At 36.3% G+C, this 13,443-nt stretch overlaps 2 long non-coding RNA genes across 9 annotated transcripts; one reads left to right on the plus strand and one right to left on the minus strand.

Moving 5' to 3' along the window:
• Positions 1–281: 281 nt before the first annotated feature.
• LOC113343190 lies at positions 282–5,260 on the plus strand. 8 transcript variants are annotated; one of them, XR_003357087.1, is made up of 7 exons: positions 282–573; positions 2,013–2,191; positions 2,321–2,426; positions 2,631–3,623; positions 3,789–3,919; positions 4,033–4,512; positions 4,661–5,260. It is a non-coding gene; the product is annotated as an uncharacterized LOC113343190 (long non-coding RNA). The 8 variants fall into 8 exon arrangements; XR_003357085.1 differs by having other exon boundaries at positions 4,033–4,298; positions 4,399–5,260; XR_003357084.1 differs by having other exon boundaries at positions 2,631–2,809; positions 3,540–3,623; positions 4,033–5,260.
• Positions 5,261–5,417: 157 nt separating this feature from the next.
• LOC113343239 lies at positions 5,418–6,402 on the minus strand. The gene is made up of 2 exons (XR_003357123.1): positions 6,121–6,402; positions 5,418–5,987 (listed from the first exon to the last, which is right to left on the minus strand). It is a non-coding gene; the product is annotated as an uncharacterized LOC113343239 (long non-coding RNA).
• Between the last annotated feature and the right edge of the window lie 7,041 nt (positions 6,403–13,443).

Genomic DNA, 13,443 nt, shown 5'->3' on the forward strand with positions numbered 1-13,443 from the left:
TCATCTAACGGTCGTTTCATCAGAGTATATCGAGCTTTGAAGTTCATGTCTAACACTATAGCACCTAACTCCATCTTGGACCGTCAGTTTTGATGTATCTCACATCTAACGGTCGCCTCCACACCCTTTTCCATAGCGTCGTTGGATCATTCCCTCATCTTTTCATCCAACATCTTCTCATCACCAATCATCCAAACTTGATGTCCCCGCCTCACACCCTAGGAACCAAATACCCTCTTCCCAACCAAACACTCCCCAATCCAAAATCCATCGATCTCTTCTCTCTTTTCCCCAAACTCCATCTTCCCCAAATTGCAGAGAACTGCTCCACCACCATTCCCTGCCACTGCCGCCGTCACCTCCATCACTGCCACCACCATCTCTTCACCCGACAACACCACCATCTCTCTAGGCTAGATATTTTGACCATTTCACATCCCGTGAAACCGTAGCTGTGGAGTTTGTAAAACACCTAGCTAGGGCATCAGTAGGGAACAATAGGAGCAGAGGAAGAGCATCAGAGACGCAGAAGAGAGATGGGTTCGACAGAGGACACAACAAAAGCAGAGACGGGTGAGCTTTAATTTTAATTTTCAATGTAAACCCTAATTTGAGAATTTTGGGGGAAACTGTTAAGAACCCTAATTTTGGGTATAAATAGAACATGGTATTGTGTGGGTGTGGGTATGCCTGGGTTAGACAGAGCTCAGCCCTAGATGCCCGGATTAGCCGGTGCACCAAGCTGTACTAATTTATGTTTGTTTTCAGTAGTGTTATTATGTTATAATTCAATAACTAGGGTTTAGATGAAACCTTAGCTTTTTGTTGTGTTATTCATACTAATTGTTGCTCTTGAATGCTTAAATTGTTAGGATAGTTTCAATCTTAGTACGTCAATGCTTTGCTTTCACAGTGTATGCCATGTATCCATTGTAGTCAGGATAAAACAGTGTTGATTATGCTGCATCTCATGCTTTAGAGACTATTGTTAATCCCTTGACTAGTTGTGCTTAATTAGACAGTTAGTGCTCCGGATTGATATTCTAGTTGTGATTGAATCATCCATTGGTGAAACACCTTAGGTAAGTAATAGACTTGACACCTCTACCTTATCTATTAAAAGGACAAGAGTATCATAATCAGTTGAATACATAGTATGAGTTAATGGTGGATTCGACAATCCTAGTACCTTCATTCTCAGTGTTTACTCCCTGTGTTAGTTGCATCTTTTACTTTTATTTATTTTATGTTGTAATCCTCACCAACACCTTGTCGTATAGACACATCAAAACAACCCCCATTTTGGTTACTCTTTCTTGTTTAGAATCAGTTTAAGTAAAACCATAGTTTCAAATCTACACCCACCTTGTCCCTGTGGATCGACCTGTGCTTGCCCTGTGTTACATTGTGACACTGTGCACTTGCAGTTAGACATAGTCGTAGGTACTCTTTCAAGTCCTACCATGAGGCAAAGAGAATCAATGAGGTAACTAAACATATTTCCTAATATTCAATGTGCTTTTTCTTATAACGGTTGATTTTTTGATTTTTGACTATGGGTCCGTATGTGATTGGTTATCAATGATTACAGTCTGGGTTTCTCTTTTTGTTATCAAAGATTTTATTTTGGGGATCAGATAGATTTTTCAGTTGAAAAGAAATTACAATTTTTAGCTGTTAGAGATTAAGATAAAGATACTAAATTAGTCACTCTGATGATAATTGATATATGGGTTTACTTAAATTTTGTATATTCTGCATTATGGGTTGATTAATCGCATTTTGCATGAAGATATTACTCTCAATTGGTAAACTTTTAGTTAGTATTGTTATGTTGTTCAAATTTTTTGCTATAGAGTTTCTCATTTGGAGCTCTCTTACATGCGAAAACAGAAAAACAATTGCTTTGATTGTTCTCATGGCATGTGACTAATATGTTTCCTCAATTGCATAACATCTGACATTAGTTTCATCATGTTCTGAATCAACTACCTATAATTGTGTCTTTGCAGGGAAAAATCCTGCATCGTTAAAGTTTACAGATAGATAAAACGGTTGTGCTGATGGATCCAATAGATTGCCTACTGCTCCAATAGATTGCTTATTGCAGAGCTATTGCTGGATCCTTTTCTCTGAAATGAGGAGAATGAAAGTATAGGTCATATAAGAAATCCAAATCCCAGTCATTTAGGTGAAAAATCAAAATGAAACTTCTAAATTCTTTAATTCAAATTCTTTAGATATATATGTTTATTTCTCTTCCATTCAGTTAATGAAAGTAACATTACGGTTTTTCTGGGTATGGGTGAGGATATTTAAGGCTCAAATAGAGGATGCAGACTTGGATAGGTTGATTGCTTTAACAAGTTTAGGAGGCATTATGGGTTGATTAATCGCATTTTGCATGAAGATATTACTCTCAATTGGTAAACTTTTAGTTAGTATTGTAATATTGTTCAAATTTTTTGTTATAGAGTTTCTTATTTGGAGCTCTCTTATATGCGAAAACAAAAAAATAATTGCTTTGATTGTTCTCATGGCATGTGACTAATATGTTTCCTCAATTGCATAGCATCTGACATTAGTTTCATCATGTTCTGAATTAACTACCTATAATTGTGTCTTTGCAGGGAAAAATCCTGCATCCTTAAAGTTTACAGATAGATAAAACGATTGTGTTGATGGATCCAATAGATTGCCTACTGCTCCAATAGATTGCTTCCTGCAGAGCTATTGCTGGATCCTTTTCTCTGAGATGAGGTGAATGAAAGTATAGGTCATATAAGAAATCCAAATCCCAGTCATTTAGGTGAAAAATCAAAATGAAACTTCTAAATTCTTTAATTTAAATTCTTTAGATATATATGTTTATTTCTCTTCCATTCAGTTAATGAAAGTAACATTACGGTTTTTCTGGGTATGGATGAGGATATTTAAGGCTCAAATAAAGGATGCAGACTTGGATAGGTTGATTGCTTTAACAAGTTTAGGAGGCCTAGAGAGTGAAAGTGTGAGAGATTAAGAGAAATGGAGGAAAACATTATAGTTAAAGGATTAACCATATCAAGATGTAGACAGAGAATACCATATCAATTATATTGTTAATTACTTAATTGGATTTTCTGTTATTATTTAGGATCAAGATGCATATTAACTGTTGCAATCATTATTTGGGTGATACGATGCATATTAACTTTCGCAATCCATATCTGGAGCATAGGATGGATATTTTTTTATTTTGTGCTTTCTTTTAGTTTTGATTCCTTTGAACTTCTCCCCTTTTGCAACTTTGTAGTTGCAGCTCAAGTAAAAGTTTGGTACTAACCTAATAAAGCAGATATCAGATTCCGTTAGCAACTTTGTAGTAGAAAGTAGTGGAGCAATTTTTTTTGTGCCGTTACTTAGATTTCGATCTTGATACTATTGGTGAACAAGGTTGTACCTTAAATTTTTCCCTGATTTTCTATTTGGAATGTGAGCTGCAGAAAGTGCGAGTGAGAACTTTGACATGTTGTTCGTCATGTTTTGCTTGCTTGCAGATGATCGTCAGAGGACATCAACTTTGTAGGCCACACGTATAAGAACCTTTAAAATTGTTAATGATTATCAGGTACCTGGACTTGGTAAGCACTCTCCGCACACATCAAACCATGACCCACTCTTATATATTTACATTTTCATAGATGAAAAGGTGCTCAGGTTTGTCTCATTTTATAGTTCTGTAGTTTGGTACAAGATCTGGAAATCTGTGTTACTAAATATCTTGGAATAATTGGAATGCTGTGTAGCTCATCGTTCGTGCTATCAAAAAAAAAAATTAAGCGTGAAAAGAACAAAAGCGTGGCATATAGGTTCGCATTGCTGCCTAATTTTCGTAAGTATGGAAGTTTACTGTCTGCAAATTTCAGAGGGAGTATGGGTACGTATTCATATGCTTATATTAAAAAAACGACGATAGTGTTAGCACCATATTTTCTTATTTTATTAGTTTGGTTATACCAAATAAACATGAATTTTGATAAATTGGATCAGGAAATCTGGTGGAGGGTTCTCATAATGGTGGAGCGCATGGCATTCTGACTTGAGATGTAGGTTCGATTCCCATAGATGGAAATCGACATGAAAGGATAATCAGCTGCATCATTTTTACAATATTAGGTTTGCCCTTCCAATACGTTTGCATGGTAAAGCATGTAGGAGAACTAATTCATTTAGCACAACTGTAATGCTAACAGGCAGCCCAAGACTGTCTATGGGTATACACCTGTAGGAGTATATCATATTAATTTTTAACAAAGGTGCGGCTATTAGTTTGTACACTATTAACTACCAATTCTTTCCTTTCTAGTCTTCATAATCAAATAGCCAATGGTTATAAATTTCACTGTTTCAATGCAGTTGCTGGCTATTAGATGAACTGAAGACGGATATGGATTCTTAAACTTTTTATGGTTGCTTCAGTGAAAAACATGAATTAAAATTCCTTTTAGAATGACATTATTTCATCTAAAAGTAAGTTGGATAACCATGATGTTAATACATATATTTTGTTTTCACTTTAATCTAAGGCATTCGAAGTTTAATCCAATGAAGTTTGATCATTGTTATTTTGGTTTGTTTGTGTTGGGCACCATATCTGTTTTTTGTCCATCTGTTGCAGGTGTGTCAAGACACTTCGGAATGTTTCCTCAGGTAGTCTTCTTCCGTGTACATTGTGAGCTAAATTTTCTTATCCCATATCAGGAATTGAAAGAGCAATTTTTTCTTACCAAATATCAGGAGTCTAAAGAGCAAAAACTGTGCAGAAATATAAATAACACCTGCTACTGCCACTAACCCTAACTACTCAGGTGTCCGCGGACATTAAAGTTAGCAGTAGTTGCCAAAGAAAGTTGATTCAGCAGCCGCAACGTGTTAGGACAAGGATGCGAGATGTTTACCAGGATGTTCTGTGGAAAGTGACGCACCCATCTTAGTTCAATGATGCATTCGGGAGGTTCAGGAAATGAACTTGGCATAAATGTTTTTGTTAGAACTTATCAAATCAAAGAACTCATTTTAGGGATGCTTGCAGTAAGACATCCAGTTTAGGCACATGGTTTTGAAGGACATGGTGGGGAAACATATTGCTCCAAAGGACAAATCAATATGTTTTGAGATTTAATATTATGCCAATTCCTACTGAGGCAGCTCATTTTGGTGTTTTAAAATTTTCGAAAATAAATTCCAATGATGATAAGTGTTGGCAGGGCCATTTCAATTAATTCTCTTAGATATCGGCTTGTGGCAAAAGATTAGTAGGAGAGACACGTCTCTTCAAATTTTCAGCACCAATTAAGATACAACTAACTGAGGCAAGACACTAGTTTGGAATAATTAACATGATTTTTAGGGAATTGAATGAAGGGTAGCATACATAGTAGTATAAAATCTTAAATTAAATTTGGTAAAAACCGTCTAAAAATGAAAAACACATGTCGGGTTTTTATTGGTTCCCATGTCCCTTTCAAGATTTGCCCCCATCAAAAATTTTCTCCTCCGAACCAACTAACAAATATCACTCCCTAGACCATTTATTCATCTATTTAGCTCAACTATGAATGTCATGACAAAATGAGAAAGGAAAATAGCAAACATACGGAAGAAAGAATAGCAATCTCTAATCCCTGTGAATCTTTGAATGCAACATATCTTCAACCTATGTTGTAAGCTATCGTTTCCTTCCCCCAAATCATGTCTGCAATTTCTGCTATCTTAACTACAATTTCAGCAGATTGATTCCATAGGCTTCTCTAATAGTCTTTCCTTTTCTTTCTCGTCATCATCAACGTCAACCTTTTTTACCCCCAAAAAATATCAGTTGGTAATGTGTTTACCAAATTTCTATTTCCTACCAATATCACAATCACAATTACAATCAAATATAAGCAAAAATATTTAGTTACCACTTATCATAACATCATCCATCAACTGGTCCATCCTCGTATCTGTAATAAAAAGTTCATGCAACAAATCAATTTAAAAGATACAAATGACAGAAAATTAAAAATCCTGATTGATAAATTTGGTGGAAATTGATTAAAAAAATATTAGATTGGAGTTACTCCAAATCACCCATACGCGATATCATGATCATCGTCCACAACTGGTGATGCTTGAAGAAGAATATATTTGGGGTGCTATGGTTCTTCGTTACTTTCTCTCGCTTTCGCTCTTACTTATGTTATGTAGAATGGTTTTCTTTTTGTGATCAACCTACTGAGAACAATAATAGATACCAAAATTACTCAGTTTGTGATCAACCTACTGAGATTGTGATTGTAAAGAATTAATTTTGAGAGGATAGATAAAATCAAACAGGGGTTATGAAAATTACGAGTTTTTTTTTTTGTTTGTTTCTTTATTTTTGTCAGTTGCATACAGATAGTGGGGTTAGTGGGACATGTAAAGGACTCGTGGTTACCTGGATTCATGTGGGGCTAGAGTTAATAAGAAAGCTCTATTCACTAATACTCAAACCACAATTGTCCACATTAGATTTTAGTGGGGCTAGAATTAATTAAAATCAAGTATGTAGATTCAATTATCATCTTGGTTGATTTCACCAAGCCATAATACAACTACTAACATGAATCAAGCAATACAACATTCAAATCATACAAGCATGCATAGCAACATAAGAAACAATTTATTCACGGTCACATTCAAGATCTAAAGGCTAGAGCTCTGATACAACCATGTAACACCCCGAGTTCCGGATCAGGGTCAAACCTGTATGGAGATCCGAACTCGAAGACGGGTCTGAAAGAGACAAAAGTTCTATTTTTTTTAATATAATTATTTTACTAAGCTTGAGGAATTATTTTTATACATGAGTTTAATTTATAATGTAAATCTACTAAAAACATTTTCAACAAAGTCTTAAAATCAAATTACACTTAAAACAAATAAAATAAATACAACACAATCAAGAAGATAGCTAACTTCTTAATTTCCACTTCCATATTTCATATCTGCAAAAAAATGTCAATTGGGGTGAGTTGACGGCTAAATATAATGTATTCCCTTTCTCAAATATAAGCGAACATGTCAACCAAGCAAAGACAATATGCACAACATAAGTACATGGTGTAACTTCAAGGATTTAATTATGCACATATTCATCAACTAAACTCACAATCTATCAAATCCTCTTAAATACACGAGTATCCTCGGTTCGTTCCCCGCATATCCGCGTATTCTCGGCATAGGACCGCCAACCTCACTTGCACGAGTATCTTTGGTTCATGCCCCACATATCCCTATATCCTCGGTACAGGCACCGCCATCCAAACAAGCATACCAAATTATTTACAAAATGAATTTATAAATACAATACACATCTTGATATTCCAAACCACTTTATCAACAAGTTTATAAGTTCACAACCCCAACTAATGATGTAATTCTTTTAAGCATTTAAGCAAACACACTAGCTGCAGAATTATATTTTATAGGTTTCATATTGATAACTTGATCCGATCGTCTTCAAATTTTAGGTGAACATTATTATATATATATATATATATATATATATATATCACATATCCAAATTTCACATCAAACTAAAGCATCAATCAAAAGATATTGATTTTACAAACGCATTACAAAATATGGGCAAATAACATCATTTGACCAAACTATTCACCATAAATTCATATTAGTCTCAAATTTAGCAAACTCAAAGCACAGTGAAATATTATACATTTATCTACAACTTTTTTTAATACCTAAAATCATTTTAACATCATTAAGAATGCCTAAGAACATCAAAACCACAGCAAAACGAAACTGTCCAGAATTTCAGAAACCACAATCCAAATTACAAGGAACATTCAACGGTGAACTTGCGTAGGAAAATTCTCAAATTTTAACAAGAGATACTTAATCATGTTATAAATCAATAGGAGAATCCTGATCATCAATAAGATATGTTTATTTATTCAATTAAATTTCAGAAACCTAACAATACAAAGGCATACGAAATAAACACCAAAAATAAACACCAAAAGAGAAAGGGTTTCACATTCTACCTCTCAATTGCTATAAGCTCCTAAAAATTTTCTTTATCCTTCTTCTCCAAAATCTCTATCTCTCTTCTTCCCCTTCTCATCCCCATTCTCTCTAACTTTTGGATTTCTAACATCTAAAGTTATTTCTCTTTATATTAATACACATAAATATATTTTCTGTTTTTATTAACTATTTTATTTCTCTTTTCATTTTTTCTAAATTTATTTATTTATTAAAATAAATTAGGTGACTTTATTTCCACCCTAACTTGTAGCTCTTGAAGTTCAAACAACGGAACTATGCTAAGGAAAAAGAAGCAACAACCTAAACGAAAATGTTAGCTAACTCGTGCAAACCGAACCGAAACAGTAAATAAAAATACAGGGTATTACACAATCCGATTTGCTTTCGAAGACAACACACGGCAATGACTCACCTCTTGATTAACTTGTTGGATTACATTGTCAACATTATCTCTATTGACATCATCTTGGATGAAAACACCCGGTAATGACTGATACGTATGATCTCTATACCTTTGTAGCTATTACTATAAAGGCGGAATTCAGTATAATAATAGACAAGAAACTTAGTAGAACACAGAACACAAGTAGTAATTCGAAGAAAATATCTTCTCTAGATTATGGACAAGAAAACGATTACAATTCTCTCTTTGTTACACTCACAATCTTCTCTAAACAGTGGATTAACCTTAAACTGTTTGCTAGGGTTTCTGTGCCTAGAATCTGTGTGTCTAGATGTTAGCCAAAGACATTTATTTATAGCCTTGATCGTACTCAGTCGACCAAGGACTTCTATTAGGAATCTATTTCCTAAACTAAGAGTATTTTCTAAAACAAAACTCTTCCCTAACTAAGAATTATGCCTAAAACAAGGATTCCTTCCTACAATAGGATTCTTCCCTCAATTTAGCTTGAGGTTAACTAAGTTCCCTAAAGGAGTACGGATACACATGTATCATGGGTCCCCCTTTTAAGAACTTGAACTCCTGTGAGAGTTAGAACTGAAGGTTAGGGAACTCAAGAGCCCCTTTTTCCTTGTTAAACCACTTGGCCTTGCTAGGAATCTGACCTTAACATCCAATTAAAAAAGCTTATTTTTCTCCTTGTCGTGTTTTAGTCACTTTTCGCTCCAATATGCAATCTTCCTTGAGTGGTTCCTCTCTATCAAACCATAAGTCTTCTACTCGTGGTAAGATCATAGTATCGTCGCCGTCATCATCAAGTAATGGTGGTTCAAACAACTTCAAGTATTCGGCATTTATAACCGAGTACATTCCTAGATAAGGTGGTAAATCTAGACGAAAGGCATTGTCACCAATATGGTCGAGTATACAAAATGGTCCGTACCTCAATGGCTTCAACTTCTTACCTTCTCCCTTCAATCGCTCCTTACCCAATTTTAACCATACCAAGTCACCAACACTGAAATTACAAGGCACAAGATGCTTGTCATGCTTTTCCTTGTATTTGGATTGTGACTTCTTTAGTTGTGCTTCAACAGTCGCATGAATCTGAGATATCTTTTATAAGAACTTTTGTGCCTTTTGTTGTTCACTTCCTTCTTTCCCCCCATTGAGTTGTCACTAAAAAATACTAGATCAAAAGGACTTGGTGGTAAATAACCATAACACGTCTCGAAAGCAGATTTTCCCGAAGAACTGTGAACTGCTCTATTGAAAGAAAACTGTAGATATGGTAAACTATCATCCCAAGTTTTAGGGTGCTTAGAAATATATCCCCTTAACATGTGAACCATAGTCCTGTTGACCACTTCTGTTTGCCCGTCTGTTAGTGGATGAAAAGCTGTACTCTTCTTAAACCTAGTGTCCATCATCTTCCATAAAGAATCACAAAAGTGACTAAGGAATCGACTATCCCTATCAGAAATAATCGAAGTAGTTAAACCAAAATGCTTCCGCACATGCTCAAAGAAGAGCTTTGCTGCACCGGCTCCCGTTACTGTTTTTGTACATGGAATTAATGCGATCATCTTGCTGAATCGGTCGACCACAACGAACAGATAATCATGACCAGACTTGGTCTTCGGTAACCCACCAAGAAAGTCCATAGAAATACTCTCCCAAGGCCTTGATGTTACCGGTAATGGTAGATATAACCCACGTTTTCGGTTGGAAGGTTTAGATGTGCTACACAACTTACACCCTCTAACCAACTTAGCCACATCATCTTGCATTTTCGGCCAAAGGACATAACTCCGGAGGTTAAGAAGAGTTTTATTCATCCCAAAGTGTCCAGCAACTCGAGATGTGTGTGCCTCTCTCAACCATTGTAATCGATCTCTATCTTCTGGTATGCAAAGTAACTGACCCTTGTATAACACTTCATCCCGAAGTTGAAACTCGCCTTTCAAACCACTCTTTATACATTCTAACACCTTCTTGAAGTCTTTGATGGATGCGTATGACTCTGCATATTCTTGAGGAATAATTGGCTGAATTCTCATGGCCACCATTAATGCTCGAACTGGAGGTCGAGATAACATATCTGCCAACTTGTTTGTTACTCCTTTCTTGTACCTAATGAGAATGTTGAAACTCATCAAGTAAGACATCCACTTCATGTGCCGGGCTTGTTGTAGTTTAGTCTGTGCATGTAGATACTCCAACGGTTTGTGATCTGAATGTACAACTACTTCTTTACCTAAGAGGTACACTCGCCAATGTTTGATACATTGATATAAAGCATAAAATTCTTTGTAATAAGGTGCATAGTTCTTAATAGAACCTGAGAACAATTCTGAATGGTACTCCACTGGTTTACCATCTTGTAACAACACTCCTCCCAATGCATAGTTAGAAGCGTCGGTCTCCACTTTAAAAGTACGATGTAAGTTAGGCAATGACAACACTGGTGCTTCTGAAATTTTCCGTTTTAGTAACTGAAAAGCGTCTTCATGGGTTTGATCCCATTCAAACTTTTCCTTAGCTCCCGTCAAACCATGTAATGGTCCTGTAATATTTGAAAAATGCCGGATAAACTTACGCAAGTAGGTGCAAGCTCCTAAGAAACTCCTGATTTCAGTTACAGTACTAGGTATAGGCCACTTAGTGATTACTTCAACCTTCTTTGGATCAATCTTCCATTGTCCACCAACAATGAATCTGAGATACACTAACTCCTCCTTCCCAAATTCAATCTTCTTTACGTTCAACTTCAGCTGGCCTTCATGTAACACTTTAAACACCTTCTCAACGTGAACAAGATGCTCTTACCAAGTTCTGCTGTATATAAGGATATCATCCAAATAAACAATCACAAAATCTTCTATAAAAGATCGTAACAAATCATTCATCAAACGCATAAACGTATCTGGAGCATTACACAAACCAAAAGGCATCACCGACCATTCGAACAATCCTTGTTTGGTTTTGAAAGCAGTTTTCCATGTATCATCTTCTCGAACTATCATCTGGTGGTAACCAAATTTGAAATCCAACTTTGTAAAGACTCGAGCTTTTTCCAACTGATCCATCATGTCGTCTATCCTAGGTAGAGGGTAATGATTCTTGATAGTAATCTTGTTCAATGCTCTATAATCAATACACATACGCCAGCCTCCATCTTTCTTTGGTACCAACAATACCTATGATCCACAAGGCGAAGCACTTGGCACTATCATTCCTAACTCTAGGAGTTCTTGGACTTATTTCTTGATCTCATCAGATTCCTCTATGGTCGTGCGATAAAGACCAACATTAGGCTGAGAACTCTCCCCAGTCAACATGATTTCATGCTCCACACTCCTCTTTGGCGGTAATCCTGTGACATCAGAAAACAAATCCTTGTATTTCAACTTCAACCTTTCTAGGTCGCCTTCTTGTTGAGCATTCAAGGATGCTAAACATACTCTACTCGGCTCCTCTTCAAGAGAACGGATCACAAGGAGAATGAACTTTGTGCTAGTATTCACCAACCGCTTATCCTGAGTGGTTGTGATCAAGCTCGCTCCCTCAAGAGGAGAATCTATAGCTCGAATCACAAAACTTTCCCCATCATTGGTAAAGGTATACTTTTGTTCCCTCTTGTGTAGAGTTGCATCTCTATCCCATAGGTAAGGACTACCTAGTACAACCTAACAAACATCCAAAGGAACTACGTCACATTTAACTTCGTCAATATATGACTCATCTAGAGCAAATTTGAACTGCACTGCTGTGAAACTTGTAAGCCCCCTTCATTTTGAAGCCATCCTAAAGGGTATGGTTTTGGATGTTTGGAAGTCTTCAATCCTAACTTCTGTACCAAAGAATTTGAAAGTAAATTCTTATGACTTCCCGGGTCAATAACAACATCAACTAGTGTTATTTTGACTTGCATCTTCACTGTGAAGAGTCGCTCCCTAAGATCATCATTAGAAGGTCTTTCCTTTGTCCCTGTCATAAGAGAAAGCTTTGAATTGGGTTCCGTTAGTCCATGGACTTCCTTTGGAGTTTGAGCGACTAGTGCTTCCTTCTTGGCTTCTTTCCTCTGCAACCATTTAGGATTTAGATGAGGGTTTTTAACCCAACACTTGTCGACAACGTGACCTGTTTGCTTGCAATGGGTGCAAGACAAACCTTCCTTGTCAACAAACTTCCCTTCTTCTTTGCTCCTTTCACCTCCTTTCACAGTGGTACCTCCAGATTTCACCTTAGTATTCCCCTTAGAATCATATTTCTTAAGCCTTCCTTCAATGGCATTAGCTTTTATACTTGCTTCGGAGATAGTATCCACCGAAAACATCTTCGACTCCTTTTGTATATACTCATGGAACCCGGAGATATACTTCATATAGATAGCATGATCTTCCAAGTCTAAATACAAAACCATAGCTTGATTCTGAAATTCTGAAGTATATTCTTGCACGGTTTGGTTGTAAGTCTGCTTCAAGTTGTACCACTTGAACCATCTCTCCTCAAGGTAGCCAATCGGATAAAACTATTTCCTTACAACTGCCTTGAATCTTTTCCATGACAATACTCCTTTACCTAGGTTTTGTCTTTGATAAGCTTTCCACCAGGTTAGAGCATCCTTTTGTAGCTTTAATGCCGCGAAAGCAATCTTTTCCTTTGAACCATATTCAAAGAAAGAAAAATACGTCTCTAGACACTCCCATCGTAAAGTGGAATATCAACACGAAAATCACTTTTTAGATTCTTACCATGAAGTTTAGTTTAAGTAGGACTTTTAAGAATCTCGCTCTTCTTTTCGTCCTCATCTTCTTCTTCTTCTTCTTCTTCCTCTTCTTCTTCTTCCTCTTCTTCTTCCTCATCCTCCTTTTCCGAAGCTTCAGGTGAAGGTATAATCTTTTTCTTCGCCTTCGGCTTGGGTGTATGAGAACGAATACATTCAGTCAATTCTGCAAGGG

This window comes from Papaver somniferum, unplaced genomic scaffold, assembly GCF_003573695.1.
Source record: "Papaver somniferum cultivar HN1 unplaced genomic scaffold, ASM357369v1 unplaced-scaffold_57, whole genome shotgun sequence".
Lineage (NCBI taxonomy): Eukaryota > Viridiplantae > Streptophyta > Magnoliopsida > Ranunculales > Papaveraceae > Papaver > Papaver somniferum.